The sequence below is a fragment of the Simochromis diagramma genome, unplaced genomic scaffold, assembly GCF_900408965.1.
Source record: "Simochromis diagramma unplaced genomic scaffold, fSimDia1.1 OVJJ01000413.1, whole genome shotgun sequence".
NCBI classification, from domain to species: Eukaryota; Metazoa; Chordata; class Actinopteri; order Cichliformes; family Cichlidae; genus Simochromis; species Simochromis diagramma.
In genome coordinates this window covers 1154956-1177975 of record NW_024386948.1, presented here as the reverse complement: position 1 = coordinate 1177975, position 23020 = coordinate 1154956, and the positions used below count along the sequence as shown (strand labels likewise).

General features: G+C 39.4%; 1 protein-coding gene and 1 long non-coding RNA gene across 3 annotated transcripts in view; both read right to left on the bottom strand.

Annotated features, from left to right (window-relative positions):
- LOC120737552 (interleukin-1 receptor accessory protein-like 1-B) overlaps window positions 1-23020 on the bottom strand; it is a 324999-nt gene that overhangs the window by 242619 nt on the left and 59360 nt on the right. The window lies entirely within an intron of this gene.
- Window positions 6712-20536, bottom strand: LOC120737554. Its single transcript, XR_005696761.1, has 2 exons — window positions 12112-20536; window positions 6712-10731 (listed from the first exon to the last, which is right to left on the bottom strand). It is a non-coding gene; the product is annotated as an uncharacterized LOC120737554 (long non-coding RNA).

The window sequence follows — 23020 nt, the reverse complement described above, 5'->3', positions numbered from 1 at the left end:
AGGCTTCTGGGGAACTTCAGGACATGTTGAGGAGCTAATTTAGCCATTTAAATCAGCTGTGTTGGTTCAAGGACACATCTAAAACCTGCAGGGACACCGGCCCTCGAGGACTGAGATTGCCCACCCCTGTCCTAGCCTATGAGGACTCCGTAATCATTACTTACAATATTACAATATTGTTCTATACCACTATTGAAGTTTCATGATGGTAGTTTCATGGTTTGATATTTTATTGGACCAAAATTTGTCTCATGACAGGCGGATTACTTATACCGCCTTATTTGCCAGTGACTGCGAGTCATTAGTACATTTTCTTTTGTGGATGTAAGAATAATTTTGAGCCTCATCCTTCAATACAGCTTAAACAAAAAGTATCTAACACAATGGCAACACACAGTCACTTGGAACATCATTCATATTGGATGATTTTGCAGTGGATAATTAAGTGCCAATACCTGACACACTGTGTACTCAGTATAAAACCTAGTGCGAAAGAAGAAAGTCGGGGTGATTAATGGGTATGTCGGTCATTTAATTTAAATAAGGGTAAGCAAGGTTTATGTCCTGTCAAAATAGATCATAGAGCAATAGCTGAAGGATGTCATCATTGCCCTTTTTTCTTGGCTTGTTAACTAAAACCTTCCAAGCAGAGAAAGAGCTCATTACATTTTTGGTGTGGATTCATGTGTTCTTCGAGTGCTCTAGTTTTTAACCTAACCAGAAGCATCTTCTGTCACACGCTCTGATCGTTTTTCAAACCAATGGCATTGTCAGCAGAGCAAACATGGCACAGCCGACCTTCATGTAATTTCAAAAAAATTGGTGGTCAGTCTGTAACTGCATCGAATCTGGTGGGAAGCAACCTGTTTCCAAACGATCGTTGTCCAACTTGGACTGACTGTAGTCACTCTGAAACACATTGGGGAAAGTTAATTGTCTAAATAATAAAGGCAGACTTCCAACTTTGCTGATGAGTGCAACGCGTCTGCAATGCGGCTCTTCACAACTTCACCCAACTGGTTGGCAACTGGTTGCATTCTGGTTATAATACTGTATGAAAGCAGGGTTGCTGAGCAAGCACCTATGTCAAGTTGAAGTTAAATCTCCATCCAGCAACAAGTAGAGGAATTTGAATTTTTTTTTTTGTCAAATCACCGAGGTTCTGCCTGGACTCTGAATATAAGCAGGTAACATGAATGTCTCTGTTTTATACACAGCAACAGCTTTGCAAGACACAGTAACAAATGTTCAGTTTTCTATGATGTAATACAATTAATTACTGTATACGGTGGCACGGTGGTTAGCACTGTTGCCTCACAGCAAGAAGGTCCTGAGTACAATTCCACCATCAGGCCAGAGTCTTTCTGTGTGGAGTTTGCATGTTCTCCCGGTGTTTGCGTGGGTTCTCCCCCAGTACTCTGTCATCCTCCCACTGTCCAAAGACATGCAGTTTGTGGGGATAGGTTAAATGAAAAATCTAAATTGGTGTGAATGTGAGTGTGAATGGTTGTCTGTCTCTGTGTGTTAGCCCTGCGACAGACTGGTGACCTGTCCAGGGTGTACCCCGCCTCTCGCCCTATGACAGCTGGGATAGGCTCCAGCGCCCCCCGCGACCCTGAAAAGGATAAACGGAAGCGAATGGATGGATGGATGATTACTGTATAATCAGAAACTGATTGCATGTAATTGCCAACTTGACCCCATTCAATCGCAGACTGATTTTGTCTCATTGTTCTTTTGACGACCAAAGTCGCTTTGAAGGTGGCATCTGGCTGTGAGGGTTTGCAAACCCAGTCCAACCACATAAGATCATTTTGGCTGTGCCACCTTCTCCAACCACTGTTTGCCTTAGTGCTACTGTAGGATAATGTGATATTGTAATATGTATTAAAGAAAGAACGTGAACATCAAATAATCAGAAAATAGAACCCTGGAACTTCCCGACGCTCATATCGCCAGCGTTTAATTTAAATGGGAACCTGTGAAGGTGTTGAAAGCTCAGTTGTTGTGCTCAACTAAAAGTAGACTGTTTGCAAATCTTTACAGCAGAGGGAGGTGAAAAACAAACTAATTAAAACATAGCAGTATTCCAACTCTACTGAGGTACAGTTCAGGTACAGCTGAGGCTCCACTACATGCTGTAAGTAGACTTACCTTAGGCATATGTTGGATGTAAAGTGTAGCTCCTTTCCATTCCCCAATTTTTCATGGCTTAGTCATGATATCTGATTGACATGCAACCTCCTGAAGACTTCCTGCTCTGTTAACCCAACACTGTTTATGAATGCATATGAATTTACATAAACCAATAAAAGGTGAAAATGTCCTAACACAACAGTTAAAGGTTACCAAATTGCCTTTGGTTGACGTGTGGACTATTTTTCTGGAAAGCCTGGTCAAATGTGATTGCTTGGTTGAGCTGAGACTACGAACACAAACCAGAAAGCTTGTGGTGCTGAAAACCAGAAGCTTGCCTACAGATTCTGCATATTAATATGCAAATTTCTTCTTATAGGGATTAAGCTATTATTAAATGCAAAATACAATTAAGCAATCACGCTGGGTATAATCAGATACTCACTACAGGGACTACAGGGACTTGCACTGGGATTTTATTATTCCCGGTTTAAACTAATTTATTTTCGTTCATAGCTGAACATATGCGTCAAACTTTTTTTTTCTGTTTCTAATGCAATGATAGTGCCCACTCACAGGTGTGAAAAGGCCTCCAATCCACCACAGCCACTGTGGCTCCCAGGGTATGTGTTTCTTAATGCATTCCACACATTTATATCTTACCTTCCATTGGTGATTGCGGTCATTAAGAGCAAATTGCTAAGAAAACTCCAGATTGTGACACTGGGGAATCTTTGTTCTAGCACCAGCTGAGCTGAGCTTTAAGGGATGCTCTTGACATTTCTGTTCAGCTGAAGCACTGATTGCAAATAATGGCGTTGGAGCCACACGCAGATGAGAGATGGACAAAGTTAATGATAGCAGTGTGGGACAGAGTATGTTAGAGACACATTCAGGACTTCAAAATGTCAGGGTTATCAGGGAACAAAGAGGGTGGTTGATAAATATCTGATAAAAATTCAAAAGAGATGATGAGAAATATTTAAATGAACAGACTTGAACAAAAAAAGGAAACTTGTAATGATTAATTTGATTATGAAGACTGTGAAAGACAAGGAGACAAAAGCCATTCGACATTAAAGACTAAATTAATTTAGTTTCTCACGAGCTGCGCAAGGAGCGACGGTGGCGTGCAGCTCTGGATTTGAGCGATGTTCTTCCGCAGCCATTTGCAGTGGACAGGTGTAACAAAATGAAGGCCTGATGGGAATGAACAGGCGAGGAGTGGAACTTGCAGAGTGCGGGAAAGGTCAGGCAGAGTGATAAACTCTTTAGGTCAGATCTCATCAAACAGAGCGCTGATCACTCTGCTGTAGGGATCTGTCGAAACAAACCTGTATCTTTGCTTAGTACACCTGTTTGTCTACACAACGTTGCTATAAAAACTAGGGAGGTAGCTTTACAAAGTAATAAGCTGTTCTATAATGTGTGCACACAAACACACACACATGTGTGCCAGCCACTGTCCAATCGCAAATGAGGCCTGCGATCTGACACACTAGGTTTTACTGCTAAAGACTACAGCTACAGGATGGGTGTCGCAGTCCTAAATGAGTCCAAGTGTCCAAATGGGAAAACTGTGGTTCCTAAATGAGGCATTACTAAAAGAATTTGGATTCCTCCCACTGCACACAGAGAGGCTAGAAAATAATATTTTATTTAGAGTTTAATTGCAGCTTCTGGCCCCGAGTGCCCCATCAGACAAACCATAATGGAATCTAATATGATCGAAATGGTAACTGTCTTCACTCTGCTTCTCTGCGTGATCCTCGAGCATATGGTACTACACGCATTTGTCCTTTTCTCTTACAGAAAAAAAACAACTTACACGCGTGACACTGAGTGCCGCACTAACAAGACAGATATATTAAGTCTGCCCGATTATCACAGACTGGGAAAAGAAGCAAAGATTAAAATACCAGTTTTATTGCAGTGCAGCTCTAAAGGCTCAAAGAGCCAAAACAAGATGTCAGTGAAAGTGGAAGTATTCACAGGAATGCAAATTAAAGGGGTAAATGAACATGAAACAGGCTGCTGAGCTTACTCCTGTACAGTTTTAGACCATATTTTCTATATTTGAGGAAAAAACAAAGGCATTAAGTTGTATCTTATAAATAGTCCAACATGATGTAACTGGTTGTGGTTACTTTTAAAAAGTGACAGAGACTAATTAAATCCATCCATCCATTCTCTTCCACTTATCCAGTTCAGGTTTGTTATATTATTACTGTTGCTGTGAACGGTCTAGTGGTTAAACATATGCTTGGTAAGTAAAATGCTGCTGGTTTGGTTCCAGCTGGAGAAACAAATCTGCGTTGGGGTTGTGTCAGGAAGGGCATCTGGTGTGCAAAACCTCTACCAAATAAAACTTGAGGTGCTACTGTTATAACCCCTCGTGGGAGGTAAAAGTAGCATATTGCCACTGTTTTAAAATACACGCATCAGATTGTTCAATGCCGTCCTTTTTGCTTAATGTTCCAAAGTTTGTGGCAGGAATTAGTTCAGCTAAAACTCCTGAAAAATTAGCCTTTAGTATGTTAGCAATCACTATGTTTCTAGTTTGTTTGTTTTTTTAAGTTTGCCTGCTAACGCTAGCTAGATAAACTGTACAGGTGCAACTCCCAAACACACATATCAGTGGGATGGACTAATACAACTAGAATTTCACTCTTTTGCTTCAGTTTTGGTGAGTGAAATTCTAGTATTTTGTTCATCTCTGTTTGCCTGCAAACTGCTAGTGAACCATCAAGAGTTGAGGAACCAAAACTGGCAAACAAGCACATCTTGGTACTTAAAGTTACCTGATCTACATCAGATGTTATAATGTTATCATGTTGCCTAGCAAACACCTACGAATGGGCTGAAATAATTTATTTGTAGTGTTTACAGGTGTCTACAACACCTCAAAAAGGCATCAAACATATTTCAAACAATAATATTTCATTTATATTCACAAAATGTAATTATACAAAATATATGCTGACATCATCAGGTTGCCTACCAATCCCCTAACAATGGCCTAAAATCACACAACAAATAATACTGAGGCATGGGAAGTAAATTTTAATGATTGTGGCTAATGTGGCTAATTGTTTGATCTAATAATAAGAGGAGGAGTTTCATGAGGAATGAAATATTTCCTGTATCTATCTTTGTGGCACTAGAGCTGAATCAGTGTGTTAGGCTATGTTCACACTGCAGGTCTTAATGCTCAATTCTGATTTTTTGATCAAATCCGATTTTTTTGGTCTAGTTGTCCACACTAAAAATAAAATGTGACAGCAAACACGCTCTAGTGTGAACAGTTCACGGCCCTCAAAGTGGCCCGCATGCGCAAAAGAAGACATCACACACAACGCGCTCTGCTTACGGAAGTAAACATGGCGGCTACAGTAGTGTTGTTGCAGCAGTCTATCAATTTCTCCCCATATGCTAATCAAGTCCAAAACCTCAGTTTCTGTCCATTGACTCGCCCCGTCTCCAGTTTCCCCCGCCATGCTTTCCTGTTTGTCTTCTCCGGCGCTGAAAATTGGCGTCTGTCTTGTGTCAGTGACGTAAAAGACAGATTTAATGCGACATGACCATTCAAAGAGCGGTCGCTTTCTAAACATCGGATATGTATCGGATTCAGTACCACATACGAAAGTGACCTAGGTCGGATTTGAAAATATTGGACTTTGAAACTGTCATACCATGATCGGATATGGGTCGCATATGGTCACGCCTGCAGTGTGAACGTAGCCTTACCAGATGTAAGAAGGGTATGTAGTTAATAAGAGTGCCCTTTAAACATACTGCTGTATTTTTAACAGATTCAAAAAGATTGTATGTGGTAAAATGAAAATGAATTTTAAATTGATATGGGGGAAAAAAAAACATGCTCTTACAATATCATTTAATTTCCAAACTGCAGTAAGGTACCATTTGACCATTTGTCCCCTGATAATTGGTACAACTGACTGCCTGTAAGAACCATGAGCCTCCGGTGAAGTCTATGCTGCAAATAAATGGCAAAAATTGCCCCGGCACCAGGAAAAACAGGAAAAACCATGTGACTTCTCTGCTCATTATAGCATGCCTCACTGTGAAGCCTCAAGTTTCACCCACAGCCAGGATTTATCATGGAGGCTGGTGTCCGTTTGCTTCACTTCCAGCTGCAGCTGTGATGAATTCCTCACAAGAGTAGCCTTTGACTTCAACCCTTAGTGCAAAAGGAGTTCAGATAGAAAGGATAAAATGGAAAGCACACCCAGCAACGCGGAGGCCCGGCCGGGATCTCAACAAAAGGATAGCGAACTCATCAAAAGGTCAACACTACAAAAGTAACATAAAAAGAGTGTTGTTTTGACATCACTCTTTTTAAAGTCAGTCTCATCCATTTTATTCATAAAGGAGAAGATAACAATACGAGGAGACAAGACCGCCCGAGAAGTGATTGTCAGGAGGAGGGAGGCATGCGGCAAATGATATGACACACTTCCAAAGGCATGCTGGCGGAGACAACAAATCCACCCACATCTTTATCTGTGATCAAAGGAAAGATTTATGATTCTCTGCATTTGTAGTCAACTCTCCTTCCCCCTATCTCCCAGACTTCTCACACATTATCTCTCTGAGTTAGGGCTATCAGAATGAATTTGCCAGCCGACATTTTTGACCCTCCACCAACGCATCGTTGAAATTTCCCCAGAGTGACACTTTCATCAGGCCACTTACTGTCTTGACCTTCTGCAACTTGTGCCCTTACTGTGGTATAAACACAGCTAATGCGCTATGCCTAAGAGTCTCGAGGCTTTCTGTCTCACCCGCTTCTTTGGACTGACAGGTTGCAAGTTGGATGGATGGAAGTAGTGTCTGAGACACTGATGGTTGTACTAGATGGGGAAAACTAGATGGTATATTGAGCTAGATGACTTTGTTAATAGGTCCAAGTTGTCTGACCATAGTGATGGATGTGATGGATGAGAGTCTGTGATTGAGCAATTATCAGAAACCCTAAACAGTGTCTAGAAAACACGAATATAAATGTCATATTTTATGAGTCAGTCCCTTAAAGAATACAATGACTAATCTTAAACCCTGTGTCAGGGATGCAATGTGATAATTCAAGCCAAAGGATAGTGTTCGCAAACTTTTTTATTTGGCCATCAGAGGACTTAAAAAAGATGCATCAGGAAAAAAAAGGATATGTGAGCTAAATATTTGCCACATGAATCATCAACTGAGTTATTTCATGAACTCAAAAACAAACTATAAAAAACAATGAGCCTTTATGAAAACCCAGCAAGGGTGATTCATTTCATAGTCTCCATATTCTCTCTTTTAACTTCTATTTCTTCCCTGTTCCATATGCCCCAAAAGACATTCGATTCTCAAATTCATACATCATGAAATCTGGACAAACAGTCTCTCCATTAAGTACTACTGAGAACTACTGAGCAGTCCGCAACCTTCTTCATTACCACTATGAGCTTCAGGATGTTAGATTTAACAGATTTAACATCTTTCATAAAGTGGCTCTACAGAGGGTTAGGTACATGCTATGTGCTACACGATAGTGCATGTGCCTGTATTCAATTGAATTGAATTGAATTTTATTTATATAGCGCTAAATCACAGCAACAGTCGTTTTATACTGTAAGATAAAGACTCTACAAAGAAAACAGAGAAAAAACCCCAAAATCATATGACACCCTATGAGTAGGTGCTTTGGTGACAGTGGTAAGGAAAAACTCACTTTTAACAGGAAGTTTTACTTCCTGACAAAATTAAGGTTAAAAAAGTAAGACTTATACAGCACTAGCAATAAAAGGAGAACTTCAGATTTAGATATTAAAAATAGAAATAACACTGATAATACTTAATTAATGGTAAATGATAAGTAAAGAGGAAGTATTTAGGTATTTTACTCCTGCTAACTGAATAATCAGCTAACATGGATGAAGTTGTGTGGACTATTTGCCTATGTACAGTATGGCTAAAGGGAGCAACACAATGACCCAAGCTGTGTGCACTAATCTAAAAGTCAGAAAACGTTAGGTGTGTGGATAATACAAGCAATGCTAGCACCAGCAGTCTTGTTTTCCTTTAGGTTAGCATCCCAATGCTTGTGCAGTAAGTGTTTTTACACTGCTTTGGCTGAATAGCTATTTGTCTGTTTATTCTTACACAGTCTATACAACCATTTATTTTCTACATCAAAATACAGCCAAACCGCACTGATTACATGAGATGTCATCTGTCCCACTTTCCACCCTGCTTGTTTACTGCATCCATTATGGCCATTAACACAGGGGGAGTGGGGCTGCCAAGGCTGGTAGTGACCGGTGGCTACGTAATCTAACAGTGAACCAATATCATGCAGCAGTGATATTAATGACAAACCAGTATTTCTCTCGAGCAAAACACGAATAGCTGTATTAAATGGTTTAGTTGACTACTCCCTTAGCTCCATGGCTTCTCGCACAAGCACCTCAGCTTTTATTTATTTATTTTGTTTTTTGGAATCCTCATGCTTGGTATTAAAGCATGAAAACACAGATATGGCCCAGCCAATAATCAATATTTCAGGATCCATGCACCAGTATTTTTTGTGGGCAATAATCAATAATATCTAGAACTATGTCTTTATTTTCCATCTGCAGTTGTCTTGATAACTGTTAAATGCTCTCTGTCGAAATCTCTCCTCTCTCAGAAATTATGTTCACATAAAGATTACAAGGACAAGAGTTAAAAACATACATTCATAAGCAGCTCTTTGTCATCGTCGCAGTTCTTTAAACCCATTTCAGCAGATCCTCTCACCAAAAAATAGACCATATTGTAATAGACCATGTTGTCTGAGAGCTGCCCCTTTCATTCATGAAAAGAATAGCTTACCAGCAAGAAATGCATTAGCACAGCTAACTACTCAGACGGAAGAAAATTAGAGTGACAGTGCACTATCATTATGTAAAGTTTATTTGGGCGGGCAGGTTGACTCACAGCACACTTTCATCCACAGTGACAGCATGGCAGAGTTTCTGCAGAGAGAGGAAGAAGCAAGGCAACATCTCGGGATGCACCAATTGTGAAATTCTGGGCTGCTGCCGATACTTTTTTTGTTGTTTTGTTTTATTTTTCAAGGTATTTATTCACCCTGGAGGTATTTATGTAATTTTTCCTCACATGAATATACTTTTGCAACTTGAGCCACAACCTTCCTACACAGCCACTTGTGTTAATCATAGGGATGCACCCACATATTGGCTGAATATCTGTATGGGCAGATATTTCCCTGTTGCCTCAAGTCATCAGATAAGATGGCAGATATTTATATTTTGTGTGATATTAATTTAGTGCAGGCTAAAAACAGGAAGTCTTTAAAAGACTTCACCTACTCCGCATAAAATTCCTTTTATTCTGTTTAAAAACCTTATGCCACACCTCACGTTTTGCTAGGAAAATGAAAAATAGGTGCATCGATTTACTGAAACACGTAAACATAATAGGAAATACAATAAGGTAACTATAGCACATATTTTGTATTTGAACACCTTTATTCTTTCACACAGTCTGAACACAGATTTCTTGTCATTTCTTTAAGTAGACTTCAGGAATAGTTCTCCAGTCTTCTTGAAGGACATTCAAAGTTCTTCTTTGGATGCTGGCTGCCTTTTGTTCTTTTCTGTGTCTCGATGATCCCACACTGCTTCAATAATGTTGAGGTTCAGGCTCTGGGGAGGCCAATCCATGACTGTCTGTGTTCACTGTGTGTTTACTTACTAAATAGGACCAGTTGTCACTGATTTCCAGTTCAGTTCTTGTGTAATCTAGCACACCTCAGCCCTTGCTAACTGTTTTTTGCCATAAACAATGTCTTCTTGACAGCCAGCCTTCCACTGAGTCCATTACTGATGAGGCTTCAGTGAACAGATGGATCCATTGAAGGACCAGATGCATCTCTCAGGCCCTGTGTCAGGTCTTTGCTGTATGTTTTCTTATTTTATAAAGACATGACTTTCAGCTACTGATCATCTGCTGTAAATTTCTTTTAGCCTCGATACTTCTTTTATCCTCCACTGTCTAGTTTCCTCAATTTTTTTATGGAAACACTGCATAGCATGCTGTTTGGGAATCACCTCTTTGGTGCCAAATATTATTTTCTGTCTGTTACACTGTCTTATCTTTTGAATTTAACTACAGAAATGGGAACAAAGATGTTTCTTTGTGACATGCTGCTAGTAAGTGGCTAAAGAAAAAGTTGGTTCTTTGCTAAGCTATATGTTATGAGTAGACACAATACCAATTTATCACTTACGTTATGTGCCTTTTTTGTGCTTGAATGATTCATAGATCAGTGTTAATTGGCGTAACAAACAAAAAACATTCCTCAGAAAATGGTCAGGTACAAGAACCGGGCTGAAAATCACTGGAAAAAGCAGTCAGTGTCCAAAGAAACACATTGAAAGACCTTCAGAAAGCCTGGAAACTATTGCTCAAGAGCACTAAAACATTTCCACAGTACTGTATTTGCCTGGAATGAGTAAAAACAACAAAATAAAATTGAGGGAAAATAATGTACTAGCATCAGGTAAAGGACAAACTTATTTTAAACTAGAGATGGACCGATCCGATATTACGTATCGGTATCGGTCCGATACTGACCTAAATTACTGGATCGGATATCGGAGAAAAATAAAAAATGTAATCCGATCCATTATAAATATCAGGAAAGCAGCTCACAAAACTTGCAACACGCCGTAACTCACCTCAGAACGTTAGCACGTGGGAGCAGTATGCATCACGTGATAGAGCGGCTGTGGACCTGTCGGTGGTCTGGATAGCATGTGGAGCTTCGCTAGCAACCCGGCATTTCATCTCCGACAAAGTTATCCCCGAGAGAAGTAAAGCAAGTGTGTAAGTCCATCTCTGAATGTTTGTAAAGCATTCCTGCGTTAAGCTTAACAAGCGACTGCCTCTTCTTGCTGCTACTTCAATCATGAAACTGCTTAATGATCAGCTGATCGGCTTTTCTGTCGCGAGTCCGTGTCTCTTGTTTGCTTTTGGCCCACTTTGCACCAGAAAGAGGAAACCAGCGGCTGAACAACAGCAGCACTTTAAGCTTGATAAGCTGTTGTTAGAATTTATTTAATATTACTTTCTACACCAGGATCTTTTTCTACGTAGCTGACGGCTGTAACTGTGCAGGGGCGGATCTAGCAAAGTTTAGCCAGGGGGGCCGATAGGGCATTAACAGGGAAAAGGGGGCACAAAGACATACTTTTCTTTCTTATTCTCATTTAAAATGTCCAGCTTTTAATAAATAATTATCTGACACCCAAAGTTTTAATTTGATGTAAAATGAATAGAAGTCCATTACTGTATATAGTGACTATTAAGTCTAATATATATACCCTAGTAAGCTATAGTACTTTTTCCTTTGGGAAGGTACCATCTGTGCAGTCTGCAATTTTGTTGAAGAAAGATGTTGAATCTATTTAATATTTCTTGAAAAATAATTGATTTCTGTGCATTTTTTTCCACACTGCATCAAATTAAGGTTGATTACGTCTATTAAGCATCATGAGGTGGAGCGTGAGGGGTGGTTCCCTATTTTTTATTTATTTATTTTTGTTGTTGCTGGGAGTTGGAACCCTATTATTTAGGTTGCTTAATATTTACGCTAAGTACTCTTTAAAATACCAGAATAGGGAGGATGGTGTAGGTTTAAGTTTATTAGATTGATCAGTATTGCTGAACTATGAAATATTTTTTTTTTGCATACAGGTATAACAGAATAGCTTTAGTGTAGTTGTTGTTTTAAACTTGAGTATGAACTTATACAAAAAGCAGCAAGATATTTAAAAAAAACAGTTTTGTTGATTAAAAAACACTATATCGGATTCATATCGGTATCGGCAGATATCCAAATTTATGATATCGTTATCGGTATCGGACATAAAAAAGTGGTATCGTGCCATCTCTATTTTAAACATGGGCATCAACCAAGAATTTCATAATAGGTGTATCCGAGATAACTTCCTCGCTCAAGAGCAGTTAGGATGCATAATTGAACTAAGAAGTAAACATGCTCTATGAGTTGCTTTCAGGTTGCTTTCAGAATGTCCCTCCCGCTTTGGGGATTTAAAAACTCTTTTAACCACATATAGCCTTCCTTTTCCATTAGCTATCACTGCCCTAAAACTTCATATTGGTTTTCTAGCAGACTGGAACCAATCTGCAAAGCAGGAAGTCTTCCCCAAAGCCAGCACCAGACTATCTCTGTCTCACAAACAGCTCAACAACCCTTTATTTGTGCTTCCATTCCTATACTGCTGTTGCAATAGCGTGTCCTTGCAAGAGAGGAATACACAATGTATATACACAAGGCAAATATGATCATAATACCCTGCTGCAGACATGACTATATATATCTAATCATGAAAATGTAAAAAGTCCACTCAGTTTTGTTAAAAATAACAACTAAGAGTAAAAAGGTTCTTAGAACTGCAAGATGGCCTCAGCCGTTGAATAAAACTGGCCTTTTTACTCTCTGTTTAGTTTTTCTTTTTGCCCACACTGTAGCTTTTACCTCTGGGTTAAAAACCATTTAAGACATCCAAGACAGGTTAAACCTGATTCGAACCTGAGCGGCTTTGTTCAAGAGGAACATTGGCCTCAATTTTTACAGGATTATTGTCTGAAAATCGAGTAAACCCAGGGTTAATTGTTACCAATGTGAACCAAGGGTTAGGGTTCAAAATGACAACTGAATCACATTTGCATTTTTCAGTCAAACCTGCTAAATTAATTTCCTCATTCTGCTTGCTCTTTTTGTAGCACAAGCCATCATAAAGGCCTTGTAGTGAAAGCTTGCCTCCTGTCCTTCAGTTAAGCCATGGTTAATTTGAGTAATTCACTTTACTTGTTGTCCATTTCCCTCTAAAGAATTAAGAGATGAAGCCTGCTTTCCATTTCCATTACAATTCAGCACAGCCATGACATATACCTTAATAAATCAGCAAGTAATTTGGATGCACTTTAGTTTAGACAATGCTGAAAAGGAAAAATAAAAAGGCTAAAAGAAAGGGAGACCAATATAGATGTATGATGCATATGTCAGCAGCTTAGAGACATCTCTCGTATCAAATAACAAAAAACAGAATTTAGGATAACAAGCATAAACGCGATGGAGCCAGATAAGAAACTGTCAAAAACTCGAGAACACAAGATGGTGCTATAAAGAACAATCAAATCAAAAAGTGAACAATAACCCCTAAAAAACCCAAAATTAAATAAATAAATATAATAAGTCTGAAGATGGAAGCGGGAAGGACATTTTTGTGTATATGTGTTTGCAAGATGCTGAGTTAGCTGGATGTGCTGGCTGCGTCGACAAAATGATTCCCCAGCTGAGCTATACTGCACAAATCTCTTGTAGAGAAAGAAGAGTGAGTTACTTTAAATCAGCACTGCAGATTGTCAGCACGCCTGGCGCTCAAAGGATGAACATGTGAACAGAGAGAAACTAAACTTTTTTGACAGATTGGAGTTGAAATTATTTAAGCATTTCTCAGAGGTAGAGTTGGTGGATCAACTGATCTGGCCTACTTTAATTAAAAGCTTGCTGAGGCACAGAAGCAAACTTTAGACAGGTGTTTTCACAATTAATGTTGTAGGTTTCTGTTGCGGGTTTAAATTCTTTGTTGCAGTATTGCAAACAAAAAAGGTGATGTTGCCATTTCTACCTAAAATGCTCATCCGGTGAGAAAAGAAGCAGCAAATTAGTTGAGATTTACCACTAAAAACAAAAGTTACTCAGGCGATAAAATGAAGGAAAGAGAGGTTACTAACAGACAACATATTTCCGCTTCCCATGCCTTTATTGTGATTTAATGTGACAACCTTGCACAGCTGACTTCCTGTGACATCTTCATGTAGCATATTTATGAAACTGCAACTCGAGACACACACACACGAGCTGAAGTATGGAAATGTACATCATCAGGCTTAGCATTAGTTCAGTCAGGCTAGCTCAACCACAATCAGCTCATCTCAGTCCATATAGCAGCTGATGGTTCAACTGATTCCGGTTATCCGATTCAGCCTGGGCAGGTTGTCGATCTAATACACAGAGACAGACAACCATTCACATGTTTACATTCACACCTACAGCCAACTGAGAATCACCAGTTAACCTATCTCTGCGCATTTACACCATTTAATGTTTACTGTGACCCTACAGTGTAGTTGTTAGCACGTTAGCAAGAGCAAACATAAATTTGTGGGACTCAGGAAGGGGTAAAAACAGAATCTGCCACCTTAAACAGGTGTATCCATCTGCTCTACTGACCCCTTGTGAATAAGTGAGCAGTCTGTGAACCTTTTGTTTACCCTGTCCAGAGCATCACTGCAAGCCGCTTTGCAACCCTCCTCTACTACTGGTGTTTCTTAATTATTTAGTCCCAGAATGCCTGCTCTGTTATATAGGGCTGTCCTTCAAACAGCAATAGGATTACTTGATATTTTTTGGGTGTGTGTAAATGTTGCATGCACAACAAAAACCCCTAAAGGTATGGATTACAACATCAGAGATTTCATTAGAGGCTGCAGATATGCTTGACCAGAGTACAAATAAAGTCAGTCAGCATAAAAACAGACCTTTGCATACCGCATTAGCCTGTCATAGCTGTGTTGACTGGCTTGTAAAAACACCTTAAGTAAGTAAATATAAAGTATTACACTATTCCCAGAAGAAAACAGCAGCAAACACAAACACGTCAATAGCTTTCACTCTGGAATTGCCAAATAAATGTTGAGCCTGTGAGAGCAGCTGGAGTCTGGGGTTACACGTATGTTTTTGTGACAAATTTCAGTTTCTCCTGATGTTAATCCAACTTACAACCTTCTTTTTGGGAATTGGAGGTTAAAGAAATATGTGTGTGTGAAAAAGGTTAGCCTGACTAAGAGAAGTGGGTTAGTTGTGGTTTAAAGACCGTGTGGTTGTGTAAAGTGGCCTATAGAGACTTAAGTGCAGACGCGTAGTGCAAGCATATCAGGCCTAGATGGGTAAGTGAGACTGTCAGCGGCGTGACTGCGCATGTTCTGTCTGTGCGCATGGATGCATCAGTGTTATTCTGAATGCGTTAAGCGTGTGACTGTCACAGCAAAGTGAATGTGTGACTGTCATTTGGACAGCTGAGACCTGCCGCGTCCTGATGTTTGCACAGCCGCCCACTCCAATATGTCTGCAGAGCCATGAGAAAGCTCAAAGCAAAGAGAAAAATATTCAAGCAAAATGTTTTCCACAGGCAATGATCCCTGTCTGTTTGATAGCTCAAAAGCTTAGAGAGACACACACTTATAAATAACTACAAATATGTGCTTTTAGAAGGACATGTAGATGTACAAACAGATATATCTATTGGCACACGAGTACCAAGCACCAACACAAATTGGCACACAAGTACAGATAGATATACGCACTCAAAAAACAGCAATTGAAACCAAGAGAGCCTTACCTCACCTATCTATGATTTTGAATCAATTGTGGCCAGTTTTGGAGAGGTTACACTTTTCCTCCATGATGCTCCAAGCAAAACAAGCCTGTGTTTTCTCTACTCTGGTCTTATCTGACATCTATACACTTTATTATCTGACACCTGCAGCTGTACGCTGCCGTTAAGAAAGTGAGATGTTCAAGAAAATGAACATTTCTGACTTAAGGCCATTTTGGAAGCAATCACAGCAAGGATAAATGAGCAACTGACCCCTTTGGCTTAATCCAAAGAGGTTAATGCTTTAAAGATGGAAGACTTCCAAGCAATAAAACTGGAGAATATTCGGTTGAAGTTTCACTTAACATTTAAATGCACAACCCTTAACACCTGAACACTCTTACTGACATTTAAATACAACTGCTGCCATAATCATGTGAAAACTTTCAATTAAAATGAGCTTTTAATGGCTCCTATAGCACAAAACATGCATCTACACATAATATTATATGCAATATAACATTGCATATAATATAATGTGTGAATGTTATATGACATTTACCTTTCAGACTTGGGGAAAAGGTAAATGTTACCTTCATCAGTCAGCCTCGTGTTGGGACAATGAACAGCTATCTCAGTCAGGCCAAGTTGCCAATAAGAACTTTGTAGAAAGCTGTCGTATCTAAAAACATCCACTATGGCCAACTTTCTTTTTAAAAAAGTTCCTGCTGAAAAATATGATTAACCCCTCCAACTACTCCCAGGGGAGCCAAAAACACCATACTACTGTCACCATGCCATTTGCTACCAGTTGGTTTTACCGACACATAACAAAACTCTAATTGTTTCTTTTTTCTTAATGGAGTTCAAGAGACATGGGCATTAAGGGGCTTGATAATTATATATTCGACCAGTTCTAAATGGAGTTGATTTAATTTAAATAAACTTCAGGGTCATCTCCTTGGACAGTGATGGAAGGCAGTGCAGTAAATGTATGTTTCCTTCACGCTCCTCCACACCCAGAGCACTTGTTCTGGAGCAGTTGGCACCACGTGCAGTGGATCACCTCCATTGCATTTAGACAATGACACTTCAGGAAGAGTCAGGAAGAGGACTGTCAGGAACCAGGCAGTATGTGTGAGTAGTACATTTTGGATTCCAATTAAACAAAATTGACAAAATTTAACCACAGAACCCAAAACAGCATAAAGGAATTGAGAAAAGTAGCTACTAAACTGGACCCAAGTCAAAATGAGGCAAACTAACCTAACAGATAAGACCATATAAAGATAGCCCATGCTACGAGACACATAAAAGGGGGACACACTAACACAAATACTAACAACAAATAATGTAATACAGCAAGTCACCAACTAAGTTTTACAAACCAAAATTAAATGATCACTCCATGTATGATCACATTTCAAAAAAGCTAAATTATGTAAATTTCCCTATTCTATGTCTCCTACCATTGGATTCCTCTATTTCCTGTTTGTTTTGTACAATAAGACCTCTCACCCTGCTCCCACTTCTTCACACAAAATGTAAGTATTAGTACCAAATAAAAGAAACATTAGAAAACAATGATCCAACATAGAGGTGGTGTTTGAAAGTAAAGCGTGAATTAGATTTAAACGGGAAATCTACATCCTAACTTACGACATAACCGGAAACCCCTCTTGACACTACGCCACAAGCTTCCACAGCATTCAAGTTGTTGCAGGCTGTGTCAACCTGACGAGTGAGGTATACGCAGGGGCGGATCTAGAGAAATTTTCTTGGGGTGGCATAGAAATCAGATGGGGTGGCAAAAATCAACATTATGCAATATTTTCAATTTTATTATTTATATTCAGTGTTAATTGTGGCTAGGCTCAAAGTGTTAATGCTAGGTTATTTTAATAAATACTGTCACATGCAAAACTAGGGTGGCCTTAGGGGTGGCAAGAGATTATTCTAGGCTGGCATATCCCACCACTGTAGATCCGCCCCTGGTATATGTTAGGTTGCGTGGAAGATTAAGGCGTACTATTGAAAGGGGTTTCTAGCCATGTCATAAGCTGCGAGTTAGTTTTAAGTGGGATTCATGCTTAAGCGGGAAATCTATGTGGAAAGTTAGAAATATCAACACTGAAAGCTGGAAGACTGGTTGCGTGGCAATGTCCTTGTGATAACGAGCAAATCAGAGGTGAGTGGGATAAGTGGTTGGGAAAGGCGTGATCGTCAATGCAAATTTCAAGTCTGTTTGAAAGATAAGTTGGTGTTTGACCACTGCAATTGCAAACGGTCAGATCGGATATTCCAACTAGTGGATGTTGGCCCAGGATTTCCTTGACTTTTCATAAGTATGTTCGCCAGAACTGTGATTAAAAATTAACTCTTGACCTGTTACCATTCACCATATAATCACTACCCTTGGGGTAGGGTTACATTAGGATCATTTAAATAACATTTTTGCCTATTATATTAAACATGGAAAAGCTCACGACAAAAATGCAAGGTAGAGATGGATATATGAGACTTCAATTTTAAAAATGTACTGCTTTTATAATTGCTTGTTTAGCATGTAGCTAGATCACAATGTAGTTGGTGATCTGGTGGATCTTAACAAGGTTACATAAAAACTGAAACATCGATGTTGTGTTTCAGAAGCAATTATATATTTCAGATTCAAAGAACTAAACAAACCAACACTGATGCGGTGGTCATCTCGTGCAGATAAAAAGAACAAAAAGAGGTTCAAAACAAAATAGAATAAAAAAAAAAAGAACAGTTGTTGACAGCCTGCAAGTCGACAACCCTACTTCATTTTCTGACATATCGAGAGCACATTCACAGTGAGTTTAAGCCTCCATCCACAGTGGGCCTTGGAAGCCCACTCAAGAAACATTTCCATTACTGGAGAGACCAGCGGGGCACACTTGAGGGGAATTGCTGAAGCAGGAATGAATATTGAATCAAAAGAGGTCTGCACAGTGCAGCAATGCCAAACATACAGTAGACCTCTGCAGGATGTACAACAGGCAGCAAGCACATGACCGCAGTGGTCTCTAATGTTTAAGCTGTAGGAACACGGGAGAGATGAGGGACGCAGTCAGACGGAAAAGCACGAGTGTGAGTAAGAACGGAGTCACTGACAAGTCCAGATGGCGCAAGCTGGACAAGAAGCATATGTGTGGAACCCAAAAGATATACAGGACAGAGCAGAAACCGGGGAGGCAAAGGATGATGCCTGGCTGCGATTGGTTTAGAAATGAACAAACGTGTGCCCTGTCCTTGGGATCTGTGTGGCTCTGGTGACAGGAGCATCCATGCCAGCAGCAACAGATGAGGGAGCAGGGGGTGCTAGAGTTGTCAGGCACCCCGACACCCACACATACAGCTCTTTGTGTGGTTGGGAAAGGCCTATTTGTCGCTGCAACAAGCGGTTTTAAATTTTACAAACTACACACAGAAAGCACTATATTAGAGCTCTGAAAAGGGTTTCTTTTTTAAAGCAAAGCTTTTTCCTTTCAATCTAGTGTTTATTTTACTGGCAGATGTCAAGGCGATATTGCCCTCTTTGTCTCCAGATTCACTGGCATTTCTTTATGGGAAAAATGTCAAATATTATCTTTCACCGTGAGGGGATTATTTGAGTTGTGCGTGCAGTGAGTCACATCCATGCACAGTGTTATGCTTACATAATTTAGGGTATTCAAATATTCGGTTTATTGACTTGCCCCGCATTTACAACGATCCTTACAAGTTTATATCCATATTCTGAAAGACCCAAATATGATGAGCTGTGCTATGCTGATTTTAGCAAAAATGTTGAGGCATGTCATCACATTTTCTACTGATCCTGCAGCTGAAGCATATCTGTTTTTTTTTCTGCATTTCAAATATTTTTTTTTGTCTATCTTTAGCACACAGTTGACACGGTGAGATATCAGTTATGTAACACATTTTACCATTGGCTCAGAACTTACGTTTTCCAACTTCACCTGCATCTACCGCTAACTTTCCCCTATGATGACGCAGGCCTACAACTAGAGATTTGGTTTTAATCTCTGGTGTTCGGCTGTGGGTTATACTTAAAGCGTGGGTGGACAAAGCAGCAGCGGCAGAAAAAAGTGGAGGAGGTTTTTTTTTTTTTTTTTTTTTATCTGCAGAAGAAGAGGTTAGAGCCAGCTATGCTGTATTCTCTGCTTTCTGAGACGGCTGTTGGTAAAGAAATTGGTATCTTTGCCACTGAATGATTGCTGGATGTTGGTGCAAAATGTTGAGAAGAAAGAAGCGTCTGCACTCCAATTCGACGCTGGAAGCTTTTGTGCTGCTTCTATTGTAGCTGTGGTGGAAATGTCTGAATATAATATTGGGTTTTATGTTTGGGAACTTATACACCTGAAGAAATATACACAAAGGCAAAAAAATACAAAATAACTGGAAACACAACGAACGAACTGCACATCACTAACAGCTACTTGGTTACAGTAGAGCTATTTGGCTCTCTTGTTCACTGAATTAAATCGTTTCATCAAAACTTTGAAGAACTTACAGTAGCTCCTCAAAATTTCATGCAATCAATCCAGCCACCACGTCTTCTTACAATTCATTATTCCACAACTTATGGCCAAAACCCCCCACAAAGCAATATTATTAATCTTGAGGAGGAGGGTAATTTATTTTCTCTGGCATGTAAAGATAATTAAACATGGGGGTGGACAGGATTTTGAACGCGCTCACTTATTGGTTGCTTCACGTCTTGGCATCTTTCCCAACACTTTAAGTCAACAAACATGTGCTCAACCAATAAACCACCTTCTGCTTATGTAGGAAGACCTAATTAGTAGGGGTGCAACGATACACAAAATTCACGGTCCGGTTCGATACTTTGGTGTCACGGTTCGATATTTTTTCGATACAAAAAATGTTCATGCTTTTTTAATTTGTCATTTATTAAAATTATAAATATATATTTTAACTCAAAAGTACAGTTTTTAAATTTAATGTGAATCACTCATCTAGAGAGAGTTTATTACAGAGAAATGTCTCTTTCCAAATTAAAAGCTATACTATACGCTTCTTCTGGGGTATACTCTCAGCAGCATATTAAACATATCAGGTCCCCATAAGGAGAATCATGTGCTAACGGCTGTCTAAATGACTCAGGTAAAGTTTGTAGCATGCATGCTTGTTGGTTTTGTCTGCTTCCACTTGTCTTTGCACTAGGATGATGTCGGCATAAATGTGCAGTCATATTTGTTGTGTTCCCACTAGTGCTGTCAGCGTAAATCTCGTTCAAATGACGTTAAGGCCACAACACGGCAAATATCCGTTAACCATGAACTATGAAATGGTACCTATTGCACTAATAAGTAGCAATAAACAGTAGGGTATAACTGGACTGAGGGAAACTCTTCTTTGATGGTAAGTTGATATTTTGCATTTTTATTTGCCAGAAATTAGTCAGATATCAGTTAATTTTTTCCCATTTGTGCACATTAGACGGGACCTATTATGCTAATTTCCAACACCATGTTTTGAAACCGCTGTAGTTACAGTAACTGTCCATTATTCACACTTCACTACCACTGGGTAATGATAGATCTGATCTGCTGACTGGTCAATATCAACTCTGTTGACTGATCTAATGGTAGATAAGATGACATTTACAGGTGTCGGTGAGTGATGTTTATCTGCTGTTTCAGATAAATATCAGCTGGTTAAACTAGCAATTTTTTGCTGGGAAAATCTTCAAAGCTAACCTTGAGAAGAGCTAAAAACTTAATTTAATTAACTATCTAATTTTATTATTATGAAGAATTTTTTTTCTCAGGTACTAAACGGGAACAACCAACAAACCCATGAGCCATATTCCTGCTTTAAGCATCAGTACTGGCCTAGAATTTCTAAATCAGCTGATTTCTTTGCAGCGCTTTGCAGTTCACTTAAATAATACTGGCCCATCCTACTGGGAACATACTGTCCCAGTATGTTTTTTTTATAGCAATACCAGGATAAATCATAGCATGACAAATAAATGAATGTGACGTGTTTTATTGCAATTCCAAATCCAGCTAGTTGATGATGTATTCTATGAACGATGGCAAGACTGTGGATGACCTTTGCTGACGAATGTAAAATAATGGTCTTATTCTGCATTAATATGCAATCATAGTAAAGAATAGAAAGTATATTGTCTTTAACTTCTAAGCTACATAATGAAAATCACTGGGTCTATAGCAGGTATCACAACAAGAGAACAGGTTGCAGCCAGGTGCTGCTAATCAAACGCATCTTAATCCAAGCAGGATATGAAAGTCTCACATCTTTGTTTTCACATTATTAGCTCCAGTTTCTGGTCCCTTAATGCCCAATTTTATACATTTCAGTTTAATACTGCTCAGCTATAACCTAGGTTGACACAAGTTATTATTTGCTTATTACTTGGATATTACTTTGGTAATAACTAAGCTGACATTTAAAGTGCAACCTCTACAGTAGGAAATATTATGTGGAAAACATTTAAGGATTGGACAACCAAGCAAGTTCACTCCAAGGTCACATTGCACAATGCTCAGAGAAGCAGAAAAAACCCCAAGAGCTGCATGTCAGACTCTACAGGCCTCAGTTAGTGTGTTAATTGATAAAAGTTAATGTCAGTACAATTAAAAAAACAATACTGTCGACCACCATTGCTACCCCTCAGTCTCCTAGTAGATGCAGATATATTGTAGGTAGCATACCACACATACATCTGTGGTAATCTGAAAATCACATTGCATCATCACATTCACAATATTTTAAGAAAACTTGATCTCTGACCTTGAAGTTGAGATCACTGAGATTTAGATTTTCTCAGCACCCGTGGTATCAGTTTGAAAGTCTTACATTAAGGACCAAATCATTTTTCATGACATTTGGGTGTGGGTGTGCCTTCTTTTGCCACTGACAAAACAAATGTTCTTTATACAAAGTTTAACCTAAAAAGAAAAAGAATCCCTGGATTTTTTTTTTTTTTACTACAAGTTACAAATGCTTCATGCATCCTTGCTTTGATTTTAGCCTGAGAAATAAGGTTCCCATGAGAAAACATGGACTAATTTTTTTCTCAATATAGACAGTGAGTGGGCAAGTAAACACAGCACAGCACAGTTCAATATGATCTGATTATAGTGTCTGCTGAGAAAACACCGCCAACATATCCTTCACAACAGCTTTAAGGTTTCCATTGTGCCTTTGTTTTTCCATACTGCGGTATCACAGGGTTCCTATCACCGTCAGTGGACATGCTGGCAGAATGTCGGGCGCACTGTGGTCTGCCTGGGGGGACAGTGACTTCCCCACAGCCGTTCCCTGTCACAGTACCCCATAATTGGCCCCCTGCTTCTCACTAGAGAGTGCACTCGTGTGTGTGTGTG